At 38.9% G+C, this 12,917-nt stretch overlaps 1 long non-coding RNA gene across 1 annotated transcript; it reads right to left on the bottom strand.

The window, feature by feature from the left end:
* Positions 1-12,116: 12,116 nt before the first annotated feature.
* On the bottom strand, positions 12,117-12,699 carry LOC149162311 (uncharacterized). Its single transcript, XR_016261541.1, has 3 exons — positions 12,570-12,699; positions 12,348-12,416; positions 12,117-12,273 (listed from the first exon to the last, which is right to left on the bottom strand). It is a non-coding gene; the product is annotated as an uncharacterized LOC149162311 (long non-coding RNA).
* Between the last annotated feature and the right edge of the window lie 218 nt (positions 12,700-12,917).

A 12,917-nucleotide genomic window follows, 5' to 3' on the forward strand; every position in this document is an offset into this window, starting at 1 on the left:
TCTTTTTATTTTGTTTGTGTTTACAAGTACTTCTCAAGCGTGTTAAGTACGGGAAGGAGCGAAAGGATTGATACAATGGAGACAAGAGGAAAGAGGAACTACAAGTAGGTCTTCTCATCTTCTTTGTCTTATCTATTGCTTATAGGAAAAGGCTAAAGTGCTTTAAATTGTGGTTCTAGATATGGCTACTTATATACGGAATTAGTATCTATCCATACATACCAAATTCTCCAAAACAAATTGGTAACTCCGTTGGGGAAGATCATCTTTGCTAGTAGCTTATTCACCTCCTAGGACATCCCCACAGACACTACTTGTGTTTGTTGATTGTAATTCAGCTCTTTTGCATTGAAAATTTGGTCAAAATTGTGTCAAATTGCGTTTTGAAATGGCTCACTATCACAAGCACAGGCTTGTGAGGGACACAGTGCATTGCAGATCACCCTTGCCTTAGGGAGAGTGCTCTGAAGTGCACTGTCTCTCATTCGGGGTTACGTTGATCCTCCTAGGGTCAATTTCTCACCTGTGGAATGTGTTTTTGCCAACTTTTCTCTGTTTGTTTGCTTGTTGATTGATCAATGAATGTCATATCTCAGAGAACAAGTTTTTGTCTCCTTTTCTAGCCCTACTTCGACTTGGTCTATTAATGTTTCTTAAATATTTTCTTTGTCATTATTGATTCATAGTCAAAGTTATAATATAGTTGATTAATCTTTGTTCGAAATAAGGTGTCATAAAAGTCTTCTTTTCCTTCGAAACAGAACTGTCGTCAAGTCTTTGTTCTTGTTAAAGAATGATTGATTGTATGTGCATAGTTTCCTTTTTGTTCACCATAACATTAAGGGATTTGAAAAGAAAATTTTGCATTGTTCATATTGTAGTTTGTGAATGCTTGAAAGGAATAGCTAGGGAATTTACATTAGATATGCTCTTTGCTCTTTGTCAAAGATTTGATTGCTCTATCCCTACTAGCTAAGGTTTTCATTGTTCAATTGAATGAGAAGAATTCTTATCCTATTAGTTGCATTTTAGGAATTGCAAACATACATCACGTGGTGAACCTTGAAATGAAAATTCTAAAGAAGATCAACTTAAAATTTATTTGAATTTACTTATTGGAGCATTGTCACCTAATGAAAAACATAGCAGTTGTCGTTAACTTGTCTACAATACACCCCAAGTGTGATACCTCATTCCACGTACGTGAGTATATCGTAGCTTGTCAATGTACCTTCGGGTATATATCGTGGTGTTACAGTACGTAAACTATATGGGAATGCTATCACTGTGCGGTTTCGCATTAGACGGTGCTAATACGGATTGGGCCTCCATGTACTTTCGGGTATATATGGGACGACAACACTAGGTTGCTATCCATCCTTAGGTAACCGATTCAGCTGCCTTGTACACTGTGATACACCAAACACAACCTTTGGAGAGATTGTCTGCCCGTACTTCTCGGTTCAACGGGAGGTATTCTACAGTTCACAGTTGCTTGGTAAACCTTTTGCCTAGATTATCCCTTTTTTGCTTTGTTATGTTACTTTGATTAAAATAAATTTAATTGACCGTAGATAACATCCTCCACGCTCGCTCCTTAGTTTATCTTAGGTTGAGACATATGGTGACACGGAAAATTTTAAGAACCCCCCCTAAATTTATAAATATAATAAATGGGCGAATCTCCATGGTATATAGGAAAAGTGGAAGGCAATTTTATCAATAATATAATATGTATATATAATTTTTTGGCGAATCTCTCACCAGGCATGGCAAATACTTTACTCAATTATAAAATCTTGTAAGATCTTGGCGAGTCTTTCACTAAATAATAAAACTTTGTAAAGTCCTAGTGAATCTTAGCATAGGCTACATGCTGGTTTAATTCCCCCATTTAAATAGGATCCATTCCAGGTGAATACCATGGGTCAATACCATGTGTCATTTTGGTGAATACCATGGGTCAATACCACATGCCATTTTGGTGAATACCATGGGTCAATACCATGTGCCATTTTTATTTTTAGTAATTCTAATATTAGGGTTAATAATGGTTTTTTGCATGGTATTAATAACAATCTAGTCCATGGTATTTGTCCCATAGTATTTTGGCCATAGGTTTCACCTAAATATAACCCATTTTTTGAGTGTTGGTAAATATAAGGTGACTTATGGAGTAAATATAAAAAATTGTTTTATTTGTTTACCATACCTCTCGTTTATTTATATTTTTATTAATTTACCATACCTCTTTTACAAATATGGTATTTGGCCCATAGGATTCACTTAAATAAAACCTCTTTCTTGAGCCTTCATAAATAGAAGGAGGGTTATGGACTAAATATAAAAAGAGGTTTTATTTATTTACGATACGTCTAGTTTATTTATATTTTTATTTATTTACCATACCTTTTGAGTAAGTATAAAAAGATGTTTTATTTATTTACCATACCTCCACTTTACTTATATTTTTATTTGTTGACACCCTTACATGTATATAAGGTGACTTATGGAGTAAATATAAAAAATGTTTTATTTATTTACCATACCTCTCATTTATTTATATTTTTATTAATTTACCATACCTCTTTTATTGTAACGCCCCTTGTGAAAAGTAACATTAGTAATTGTGAAAGTAATTTTGAGTAAAAGACTTTATTTGAAAATTAAAGTTATAATCCTGTTATGAATTTATGTTAATAAAGATAACTGTGTGGTTATTATTTGTACTAAGTTGTGACTAATTATGGGTAGTAACTGAGGAATCAGTTACATTGGAACCCTAACTACCTTGAGGTAGTTGAGACCCCAGAGGAAAGGGGAAGAATGCCAAGTCTGGTTAGGATCAGATGGCATAAGGAAAAAGAAAGAAAACACTCATGCTATGTCTGGTTAGGATCAGATGGCATAAGGAAAAGAATTTCCTGAGTACGCTACGTCTGGTTAGGATCAGATAGCGTTTACTGGCAAGACCAGTATAATTGCGGTCGAGTAGGACCTGCAAGTGCTTGGGGGTGGAAGGTCAGAGAAGGAACTCTTCCTATGGTTGGGTGGTTTGACAAGCACTCAAGTAGGTTTGCATAATATCAGGTATGGCCTACTGTGAGACTATTGATTTACTGAAATTATTTCTTATACTGTACTGTGCTAAACTAATACACTATTCTGTGAATAGAAATGGAGAACAGTAGAGGTTAGTTGACTGTTAACATTAACTGAATACAAAAGAGATTCAATCAGTATTTGTTAAACTAGAAACCGAAATGCATGGGTATCGAAAGAAGGAACAAATATCAACTTTTATTGAGAAATGACCATACACTATAAACCTGAATAGACGAGTCTGTATTGTCAGAATGTTATTAGTAAAAAGTATACTGTAGACCTCTGTATAGTTTACAGGAAAAATAAGCGAAATATGCGTTTGACACAGCAAGATCCGAAGAGAAGTAAGTTATGCTTTCTTGATATAAAAACCCTTAACATGCATTCACGGCATAACATTGAGTCATAAGGCGGACTGGTAAAGTGCCACAACAGCAATGAGTGTATATATATATATATATATATATATATATATATATATATATATATATATATATATATATATATATATATATATATATATATATATATATATATATATATATATATATATATATATATGTATGTATTACAATGTTGTTCACATAAATAAAGAAAAACATATGTGTAGACTAAACCCTGGACCCGGATAGCCGCGACCAGAGAATGATAAGAACCTTATATATATTATGAAATCGAACTCTGCAAGTTCGCATGCACAGAATACATAACCAGAACAACGTATGGACCATTCAACATTTAAGCAATATATATATATACGACCAGAATAGTATATTAACTGTGGGTATGCATTCTTCAGACCAACTACAAATAAACCCTTAGCTACACGGTTGAATGGAAATGGAAACGAGCCGCAAGGCATCATAACCAAACCGAATGCATGGTATCATATTCAAACCGAACCGTCTCATATAACAGAGGCATTATACAATAATATGACAATGTAATGTAAAGAGTCTCATGACATTAGAGCAATATCATAACGAAAATATATAGCTGTATAATAACATTCTGAGCTCAAAATATAAAACCAGAAACAGAGAATAAACCGTCCGAGGAGACTGTGAACAAGAGAATGGGAACAAAACCAACTTAAAAGGGTTGACCTCATTATACAAGATAATAACAGAGAAATCCATAACAGAGTCAAACATTAAGTTTGCTTTATAAACACTTGTCTGTAGACAAAATGAGCCGGATGGCTTAAGCTTAAATTAAACATGATATAATAGTCCCTGAACTAATCCATCGAAGCTTAAAGTGATGTGCTTCGCGGCAATGAAGTTCCGCCTGAGCCGGGCTAGACGTCGTTTCATTGCCAGAGAATCCTAGCATATGTGGAATCTGAATCGAAACAGTCAAAGTCTGACAACCGTGTCCAAGGGAGGTCGGATTCAGACTCCAATTCGAATGTTAAAGATGTAAATAACCTACAGTAATGGGCATACCTGGTTAGGGTCAACCGATAGTATGCTGGAGGTTATCCTTGCCTTCAAGATGTGATGGTAGCCTCTTACCTGAACCAGAGATCCATTATATAAGAAAACCTGAGAACGAAAATGCCACATGAAACAGTTGTTTCATAAAAACCAAAACCGAAAGCAATAACTGCAAATTGTGACAGTCAAGGGAATGAATAAATAGAATTACAGGGAGACATGGCGTATTACCGTTAAACAGCGTCGAAGCATTGCAAACTCTAATGGAGCGCGTACCTGGGTCGTTCCATAACCCTTGCAGTAGCTGTAGATTGCATGAAACCCATTCAGGAACTCATAGCTTCAGCAGACCCATCGATGAACCAAATGAACAGTAGAACCCGAAAGAAAGGGGATGGGATTATAAACTCTTCATACCATTGACCGATTTGTGGTATGATCTCCTCCGTTGATCCGCCATATGCAATGATCAGCGTTCGATAGCCGGTGGAAATGGGCGCGAAACCAAACATCACCGAGAAGCCAAGATGTATCACCTCGAGCTCCGGGAGCACATGGCCAAGTGCCATCACAGCCGTCCACCTTGCCAAATGGACGACGCAGGTTTGCACAGTTGGTACCGAATGCAGAGGCCAGACAAATGTATTGAATGCAGGTAAGTTTCTGATATGGAAAAAATCCGATGGTAGTTGTTGCCAATTAATGTAATTGAATTCGGAGCAGTGCATATAGGCCGAGGGCGTCGTGATGGCGGAAATGGCTAAGGTGTTATGTAATTAACACTAGTCCCATATGTATAATCATATAACTCGTCAATCAACTATAGATATAGTGATGCGTGCATCTATATATATGTGACATATGCATGTTATCCACTTTAATTTATGCCGCCACCTTTTTATATTTAGAAATTGGAAATCCGCTGGTTGTGTAAATAGTTTATAGTTTAATAACAGTTAATGTAATTTATATGTTTTACATTAACTCATGTATTTACCATATCTGAATGTTTAGATAAAAGACTGTCATGTAACGATAAAAAAAAATTTCTGGGAGTGCGTGACAAATTGGTATCAGAGCCCAAGGTTTACAACTCTGTGACCTTTGGGAATTTTTTTTTTAAGATTACAGCAACCTGAATATAAATAGTATGATGGTAACAGTTCAGCAATATACCAAGATAAATTAAATCTGTTTAATAAGTTGTTCTGAAGCAGGTAGTAGCGGAATGAGAAGAGCAAACAGTGCTCCTTATGGGAATCTGGAACCTCCGGATAACATGGAACAACCTCAAAGGAATTCTGAGTTTTGGGTACAGCTGGGAGCAGCGGGTCGCACTACTGACTCAACGCTTTTTAGGACATTGTAGGAGCTAAAAGATGAAATGGCTCAGCTGCGTGCAGATAACGCAAGATTGAATGTTGAATAGGAAAGGATCCTGAAAAGCTTATCTGATAAACAACATCAACAACAGTCACATCCGAGGCCGGAACAAGCACAAATAACAGATGAACAGAGCTATCATACTGAACAGGAGGAAGCCGAGGACAGAGGAGAGACGCGAGGAGAGAAGTCTGTTAACGCCTCCGAATATCAGACTCCAAAAAGACCCCGGATGGAATTACACGGAGAATTCAGGAAGATTAAACCACCTCATTTTGACGGAGAATCTGAAGAAGCTGCAGAGGCATGGCTGATTAATATGAATAAGTATTTTCAGGTATATGAATACGATCATCATCTTAAGGCAAGGCTGGCTATATTCCAGTTGCAAGCCAAAGCCACGCTATGGTGGGAAGAGGTCAAGATGGTGCGGGGAATAAGAAAACAGAATGTGACGTGGGAAAAGTTTCAAGGATATTTTAAAGAAAAGTACCTGACAGAATGCTTTTATGATGAGAAAGCGCGAGAATTCCATGATCTGCGGCTTGGGCAGCAGACTATTAATGAATTTGTAACTAAATTCACGTCCCTGCTTCGCTACGTTCCCTATATTCGTGAGGAGAAGGCTAAAGTACAAAGATTTGTTAGTAGCCTACCTCTAACAATGCGAGAAAGGATAGAGTTCGATAATCCAAAGACCATGGATGAAGCAATACGGAAAGCTAGACTATGTTATCAGCAAAATAAATCAAAAGGATAAAATTCCGGAAAACGCTGGACAGATAAGCGAGGCAGTAAAATGCCTATGGGTGGTAAGGGAGCACGCAGCAGTTTTCCGAAAGGAGCCAGCACTAAAAATCCAGCAAAAACTCAGAGCAGATTCAAACCTCCTGCAGAATCCAGACACAGTGAACAACAAGTCAGATTGGACAATGAAGGCTCAGCTCGGCCACCTGTTCAGTGCTGGGGTTGTGGCGGACCCCATTATATCAGAAATTGCCTTCATCGGAAGGACAACGATCAACTGTCCCAAATCTACGAAGCTTCAACAGTAGGAGATGTGGCTCGATCCATGCCCAGAATAAATGCAGCACTGGAGGATCGGCAAGCTGATTACCAGCCAACAATGATAGAATTCGAAGGTAAGATCTTTGATCGAGTTGTTTCTGTTTTAGTAGATCCAGCAGCTACTTTAAGCTATATAAGTCCTAAAGTGGTAGAAAGCTGTGGTTTACAAACCACTAAATTTAAAAGCCCATGGTTAGTACAGTTGGCCACTGGGACCAAAAGACGAGTACTAACCAAAGTCAGCAGTTGCCCATTAAGGTTAGCCGGCCAAACAATAACAACTGAGTTAAATGTACTCCCTCTTGGTTCCTATGACGTGTTGATAGGAATGGACTGGTTGGAATGACGTTGGTCTGTAATTAATTGTAAAACAAAAACAGTCTCCTACAGAGATGAGTTGGGTGTGGGAAAGGAGATTCAAGGCATCCAGAAACCAGTGCAGATTCGGCCGATCACAGCCTCTCAGCTGGTTAAGTGTATCCAGAATAAGTGCCAGATTTATGCAGTACAAGTGGGGTTTGCAAATTCTGTGGATAGGGTTGCAACTGTTAAAGATATACCAGTAGTGCAAGAATTTGCAGATGTATTTCCTGAAGAGATTCCAGGGCTGCCACCCAGAAGGGATCTAGACTTCACCATTGAGTTGATACCCGGAGCAGCCCCAGTGTCCCGAGCACCCTATCGGATGAGTGTGCCAGAGTTAACTGAGTTAAAAATGCAGCTGCAAGAGCTGCTAGAAAATAAGTACATCCGCCCCAGCGTCTCTCCTTGGGGAGCTCCTGTGCTGTTTGTGAGGAAGAAGGATGGGACTTTACGAATGTGCATAGACTATAGACAGCTGAATAAACTAACAGTAAAAAATAAATATCCACTAACCCGCATTGACGAGCTGTTTGATCAAGTGAAGGGGGCGACCATCTTCTCAAAGATCGATTTGAGATCAGGATACCACCAAATTAGAATAAAAGATGAAGATATAGCCAAGACCGCTTTTCGTACTCGTTATGGACATTACGAGTTTGTGGTACTGCCATTTGGGTTAACTAATGCGCCTGCAACATTCATGTGTTTAATGAATAGTGTATTTCATCAATACTTAGACAAATTTGTATTGATCTTTATTGATGATATACTTATCTACTCCCGGAATAGGAAAGAGCATGAGGAACATCTAAGGATAGAGTTGCAGACCTTACGGGAGCATCAGTTATATGGGAAATTCAGCAAATGTGACTTCTATAAAGAACAGATTCAATATTTGGATCACATTATTACAAAGGAAGGTATAGCTGTAGACCCCGAAAAGATTAAAACTATAATGGATTGGCCTACACCCAAGGATGTAGCAGATATTCGGTCCTTCATGGGGTTGGCTGGATATTACCGGCAGTTTGTAGAAGGCTTTCTAGAGTTGCTTTCCCCATTACCTCCTTGCAAAAGAAAGGAAAAGCGTTTAAGTGGACAGCAGATTGTCAGCGGAGCTTCGAACAGCTCAAGCATTTACTCACCATAGCACCTGTGCTGTGTGTGGCAGATCCTGAAAAGGAATATGTAGTTTGTATAGATGCTAGTAAGGAGGGCGTGGGTGGAGTGCTGATGCAGGAAGGCAAAGTGATTGCCTATGAATCCAAAAAGTTGAAAGAACATGAGCAGAAATATTCTGCCTATGATCTGGAATTAACCGCTGTGATCCATGCCTTGAAGATGTGGCGCCATTATTTAGTAGGGAGAAAGTTTCTGCTAATGACGGATCACCACAGTTTGACTAGTTACTTTAGTCAACCCACTTTAAACGCAAGACAAGCAAGATGGGTGGACTTTTTGGGAAATTTCGATTTCGATAGTAAGCACTTAAAGGGAAAGGAGAACAGAGTAGCCGATGCACTAAGTCGAAAAGTGCATTGCATTTATGAGATTGGTATCATTCAAGGATGGTCCACTCTTGACCAAGAGATTGAGGAAGCTGCAGCGCAAGATCAGATTTATTTGCAAAAGAAGAATTTGGTGTAAAATTCAGATGCCCGTTCTATAAAGAAAGGTTATACCTTGAATGCAGCCGGCATGTTGTGTTTTCAGAAAAAGATTTACATACCCAATCAGAGAAGTATTAAGGAAAAGATTCTGGATGAAAATCATAGAAGTCCTTATGCAGGGCACCCTGGTTACCAGAAATTAATCACCTCACTGAGAAAGGAGTATTACTGGCCAGGCATGAAGAAAGATGTTGTAGAATACCTGGCACGCTGTTTGGAGTGTCAGCAGGTGAAAGCTGAACATCAGCATCCTGCGGGACTGCTACAGCTAATACCCATACCGGAATGGAAATGGGAGACCATAACTATGGATTTTATTACTGGTTTGCCGAAATCCAAAAAGAATAATGATTCAATAATGGTAGTAGTGGATAAACTCAGCAAGTCAGCTCACTTTATACCAGTTCAATCCACTTATCGTGCAGCCCAAATCGCAAACATATTTGTGCAAAATATATTTAAACTTCATGGACTGCCGAAAGTAATAATATCTGATCGTGATGTTAAATTTACCTCAGCTTTCTGGAGGACCTTGTTTGAAGGCCTAGGAACACAATTGAGCTTCAGCACCGCTTACCATCCGCAAACTGATGGACAGACTGAGCGAGTGAATCAAGTATTGGAAGACATGCTGCGGTCTTATGTGATGCAGCAACCTACGCGATGGGAGGAGTATCTACATCTAGTGGAATTCGCTTATAAAAATGGCTATCATTCATCCTTGAAGATGAGCCCATTCGAAGTACTCTATGGCCAGAAATGTCGCACACCCTCCAGTTGGGGTGGACCGGAGGATAAATTTTTGCTGGGTCCTGAGATGTTGGAAGAGATGGAGGTCATGGTGAAGAAAGTGCGAGCCAATCTAAAGATGGCACAAGACAGGGAGAAGAATTTTGCAGATCGGAAGAGAACATTTAAAGAATATCAAGTGGGTGAACATGTGTACATCATAATTCGAGCTAGGAAAAGCACCCTTCAATGGAATGCTTGTGCCAAATTGGCACCGCGTTTTTGTGGACCATTTCAAATTCTGGCACGAGTAGGGCCGGTAGCTTATCAGCTCGCCCTACCTAGCCATATTCGGGTCCATAATGTCTTCCATGTATCAGTCTTAAAAAGATATGTGTATGACCCTAGGCATATAATAAGTTGGCAGGACATTCAGGTAAGGGAAGACTGTTAATTAGTATAAATTGAATTAGAATACTATTAAGCAGCTGACCTGATTGTTATGTATTTCAGGTGGAACCGGAAGGAGAATTTCTGGTAGAGCCAGTGAGCATATTAGATCGGAGAAGGGTCGAGCTGCGGAAAAAGGTCATCAGCCAGGTTAAAGTGCGCTGGCAGCACTTTGGGCCTGAAGAGGCCACCTGGGAAGATGAACAACTGATGAGGGATACTTATCCCAGATTGTTTTTAGATGGCCAGCAACATCGGGACGATGTAGACTTTCAGGATGGGGAGATGTAACGACCCTTGTGAAAAGTAACATTAGTAATTGTGAAAGTAATTTTGAGTAAAAGACTTTATTTGAAAATTAAAGTTATAATCCTGTTATGAATTTATGTTAATAAAGATAACTGTGTGGTTATTATTTGTACTGAGTTGTGACTAATTATGGGTAGTAACTGAGGAATCAGTTACATTGGAACCCTAACTACCTTGAGGTAGTTGAGACCCCAGAGGAAAGGGGAAGAATGCCAAGTCTGGTTAGGATCAGATGGCATAAGGAAAAAGAAAGAAAACACTCATGCTATGTCTGGTTAGGATCAGATGGCATAAGGAAAAGAATTTCCTGAGTACGCTACGTCTGGTTAGGATCAGATAGCGTTTACTGGCAAGACCAGTATAATTGCGGTCGAGTAGGACCTGCAAGTGCTTGGGGGTGGAAGGTCAGAGAAGGAACTCTTCCTACGGTTGGGTGGTTTGACAAGCACTCAAGTAGGTTTGCAGAATATCAGGTATGGCCTACTGTGAGACTATTGATTTACTGAAATTATTTCTTATACTGTATTGTGCTAAACTAATACACTGTTCTGTGAATACAAATGGAGAACAGTAGAGGTTAGTTGACTGTTAACATTAACTGAATACAAAAGAGATTCAATCAGTATTTGTTAAACTAGAAACTGAAACGCATGGGTATCGAAAGAAGGAACAGATATCAACTTTTATTGAGAAATGACCATACACTATAAACCTGAATAGACGAGTCTGTATTATCAGAATGTTATTAGTAAAAAGTATACTGTAGACCTCTGTTTAGTTTACAAGACAAATAAGCGAAATATGCGTTGACACAGCAAGATTCGAAGAGAAGTTATTTATGCTTTCTTGATATAAAAACCCTTAACATGCATTCACGGTATAACATTGAGACATAAGGCGGACTGGTAAAGTGCCGCAATAGCAATGGGTGTATATATATATATGTATTACAATGTTGTTCATATAAATAAAGAGAAACATATGTGCATACTAAACCCTGGACCGGATAGCCGCGGCCAGAGAATGACAAGAACCTTATATATATTATGAAATCGAACTCTGTAAGGTCGCATGCACAGCATACATAACCAGAACAGCGTATGGACCATTCAATATGTAAACAATATATATATACGACCAGAATAGTATATAACTGTGGGTATGCATTCTTCAGACCAACTACAAATAAACCCTTAGCTACACGGTTGAATGGAAATGGAAACGAGCCGCAAGGCATCATAACCAAACCGAAATATGGTATCATATTCAAACCGAACCGTATCATGTAACAGAAGTATTATACAATAATACAACAATGTAATGTAAAGAGTCTCATGACATTAGAGCAATATCATAACGAAAATATATATAGCTGTATAATAACATTCTGGTGGAAAACTCAAAATATAAAACCAAAAACAGAGAATAAACCGTCCGAGGGGACTGTGAACAAGAGAATGGGAACAAAACCAACTTAAAAGGGTTGACCTCATTATACAAGATAATAACAGAGAAATCCATAACAGAGTCAAACATTAAGTTTGCTTCATAAATAATTGTCTGTAGACAAAATGAGCCGGATGGCTTAAGCCTAAAATTAAACATGATATAATAGTCCCTGAACTAATCCATCGAAGCTCAAAGTGATGTGCTTCGCGGCAATGGAGTTCCGCCTGAGCCGGGCTAGACGCCGTTTCATTGCCAGAGAATCCTAGCATATGTGGAATCTGAATCGAAACAGTCAAAGTCTGACAACCCTGTCCAAGGGAGGTCGGATTCAGACTCCGGTTCGAATGTTAAAGATGTAAATAACCTAAAGTAATGGGCATACCTGGTTAGGGTCAACCGACAGTATGCTGGAGGTTATCCTTGCCTTCAAGATGTGATGGTAGCCTCTTACCTGAACCAAAGATCCATTAGATAAGAAAACCTGAGGACGAAAATGCCACATGAAACAGTTGTTTCATAAAAACCAAAACCGAAAGCAATAACTGCAAATTGTGACAGTCAAGGGAATGAATAAATAGAATTACAGGGAGACATGGCATATTACCGTTAAACAGCGTCGAAGCATTGCAAACTCTAATGGAGCGCGTACCTGGGTCGTTCCATAACCCTTGCAGTAGTTGTAGATTGCATGAAACCCATTCAAGAACTCATAGCTTCAGCAGACCCATCGATGAACCAAATGAACAGTAGAACCTGAAAGAAAGGGGATGGGATTATAAACTCTTCATACCATTGACCGATTCGTGGTATGATCTCCTCCGTTGATCCGCCATATGCAATGATCACCATTCGATAGCCGGTGGAAATGGGCGCGAAACCAAACATCACCGAGAAGCCAAGATGTATCACCTCGAGCTCCGGGAGCACATGGCCAAGTGCCATCACAGCCGTC

The sequence above is a fragment of the Pinus tabuliformis genome, chromosome 5_2 (genome assembly GCF_031772625.1).
Source record: "Pinus tabuliformis cultivar Carrire ecotype Pingquan chromosome 5_2, CPIR1, whole genome shotgun sequence".
NCBI lineage: Eukaryota > Viridiplantae > Streptophyta > Pinopsida > Pinales > Pinaceae > Pinus > Pinus tabuliformis.